At 38.5% G+C, this 2,888-nt stretch overlaps 1 long non-coding RNA gene across 1 annotated transcript; it reads right to left on the bottom strand.

Moving 5' to 3' along the window:
* Positions 1 to 311: 311 nt before the first annotated feature.
* LOC140003443 (uncharacterized) lies at positions 312 to 2,198 on the bottom strand. Its single transcript, XR_011812093.1, has 3 exons — positions 1,994 to 2,198; positions 547 to 725; positions 312 to 447 (listed from the first exon to the last, which is right to left on the bottom strand). It is a non-coding gene; the product is annotated as an uncharacterized lncRNA (long non-coding RNA).
* Positions 2,199 to 2,888: the final 690 nt, after the last annotated feature.

The raw sequence follows: 2,888 nt of genomic DNA on the forward strand, positions 1-2,888 counted from the left end.
ATAACCCAAGATCTGTTTATGCTATACAATATGCTGGGAGTGTTTCCTAAAGCCAGAAACAAAAATCCCAGAACCAACTGGATGATACCCAAGCTGATGAGAAAAGAACTTTCTGCACACACAGTCCTTGGAAGGTTTGCCTCCATACCCCTGACTGAGTCCCAAATCGGGGTTTTTAGGCAACAAGTGCACTCATTTTGCACTCATTTTAGGTAGATGTTTACCGAAGATATTGTCACTGAGTTACGTGGTGGCCTAGCAAGCAAGCATTAGTTCATGCTAGGATCACTGAGTCCGAACAGCATCCCACCAGGCTCTTTGCTTTTCAGTATAGAGCTGTTTGCACACTGGCAACGGTAAGAACTGAGGCTGATGTGCACTGTAGAGAGCGTTAAACTTCTCTTGCAATTTTAAGTTGCTAGTGAATACCACTCCAAGCAGAAATACCTATTTTTGTAAAATTAAAAGATAAACAAATAAAAGGTATTAGATAATAAAAACTCTTAAACTGCATAGTACATCTAAGAACTGGGAAAATTTACTTACTGCAAGATCTAACAGGCAAATGGATTCAGGAGCATCTGTCTCTAGTCTTGATGTTTCTTGGGGCAAGTGAAAAATTTGTTTTAGCCATCTGCGCACTGGGGGGAATGCTGACATCAAGATCCACTGCAAACAAAGCCACACGAGGTGCTGGAGACTACCATTGTGCATTCGAACGGCACCTATGCAAAAACAAAGTTGTAGGAAGTTAATACCTGCATCCTAGTTGGGAAGACTTGTATCTGATCGAAGCCAGATTTCGTTAAATGAAAAGTAGAGTTTTAGTATATATATCACACTGAAGGAGCTTCCTAGCAGTCTCTTCCCATCTTTTTGCCTCCATCTAAGCTGGAAATAAGCATTTTAAAAATAAGACATAGCACAAAGTGATTTCAGCATCTATTTATATTATATAAATATCTTCTGAAGAAGCAGCATCCACTTCATGGAGTGCACAAGCTAAGTGTATTATGGAGATAACATTTCCACTGAAATGCATAAGGATTTTAAATTTTAGCCTCTTCATTTCGAGGCAGCAGATTAAACTAATGTATTAAACCGGAGTACTGCAGTTTTTCTAGTTCTGTAATGCTCGTGAAATCTCTGTCTTCAGCAAAGTTAAAATAACTTGAACACAGTTTCTAACTTAAAGCCAGACTTTTTTTTGGCAATTATGTTTTTGCACTTATTTCCTTATCAGGGAAGATCTGCAGAGGCTGCATGCAATACACACAGACTTTCGTTGTTTTAAAACACATAACAAAAAATACCATAAATAAACTGCTTATGAGAGGTTGTGGTAGTATAAGCTTTTAGTTATTTAAGATAAAGGACTGTAAGCCTTATTGTCTAAAATTACCTAAGAGAGTTAGGTAGTATGCACAACAGATTTAACAGCCTAAAAGTTTCTAAAAATTATCAGCCAGGTAAAAAACTACTAGTACTCTAACCTTATTACACCAAAATTCAAAGCCAGACTTCATCATCAAGTCAAGTTCCAAAAAGGAGAAGTTTTTACTAGTTTGCAACTCCTCCTTGGGTTAAAAAAAAGTTACTTTTTTTGTGTGCTCATAAGCCTGTATTCATAGGTCGCATAGGAAGACAGACCTGCCTTCCCATTGACGCTTACCGATGTCCAAACACAAAGAGCTAAACAGGCAGCAGCAAATGAAAATGGATCAGAACAGACTAGAGAACACAGAAAGGATAGAAGTAGGGAAGTATGTGACAGATTCTTAAGAACCAAGCATAACAATACTGCTTCTCAGCAACATGTTACAGCATAAATTGAAACTCCTTACATATTCACTCCTCTTTTGGAGTGATTAGGGCCATACTAGCTGTTCAGTGTTGCTATCTGTCTTCTTACTGCAATACGAAGTATTTCTAGAAGAACCTCTGGTACAGACAGTCATGTTTATGCTGAGTTTCAGAGAGTAACACCTCTTACCAACATCATATTTATGAAGTTCCGCTAGCGCTGGTGCTTGCGTACTGACATTTCCGATATCCTCTGTACCAAGGAAAGACCTCTCTCTGGAAACTCCACTCTTGAAGAGATGATCAAACAGTGCAGATGAACCACTTTTGTTTGCCAAAGATTCCACTACCTTTGTCAGGAAGTCTTCCTTGCCGTGGCTCAATTTCAGCAGCATATGACCTAGAAAACAGAAACATCACATAGATAAAGAGTGAACTTCACTAAGGAAAGTAATATTTGATACAGTGGGCTGTATCAAATATTACTTTCAGAAATTCAGAAATTACTTACAGAAATACCTATTTTATCACTGAGTCCTTACTATAACAAAAAGATGAGCTGATCTGCATTGAACGTGGCGACAAAGTTGTTTACCTTTAAAGCTTCCACTTGCTGACAGATCATTTGGAGTAGAGATCTCTGATCTTCTGCCCACTGAGGGGGAGTTTTAGGAGAAAACTGGGGAGTGGAAGAAAAGTTCATTTAATCTTTTGAATTTTTATTCAAATCTAACACTTCCCTAAAATAATATCTGGCTAATGTACCTTGTAGCTCTTAGTCGGTGAGACAGAGAACTTATCAGACAACGGAGTGGAATGTTTCACTTCTGATACTACAGCTGGTGACAGATCGTTTCTGAAGGCAAGACTTCCCTCTTCATCATTCTCTCCGAGTTCCTGACTCACTGCATCCAACATTTCCCTCACGGTTTCAACAGATACCGGCAGCTAGAAAGTTATTTGAAAGGCAAATCATGATTGCATTCTTCCTCAGAGGAGGAGACTACGTTTTGATCTCTGGTTGAACAATTCACAAGGTTTTCATTACAGAAACACTGTTTTCTCAGCAAAGCTCTAAATTTTTT

The sequence above is a fragment of the Anas platyrhynchos genome, chromosome 11 (assembly GCF_047663525.1).
Source record: "Anas platyrhynchos isolate ZD024472 breed Pekin duck chromosome 11, IASCAAS_PekinDuck_T2T, whole genome shotgun sequence".
Lineage (NCBI taxonomy): Eukaryota > Metazoa > Chordata > Aves > Anseriformes > Anatidae > Anas > Anas platyrhynchos.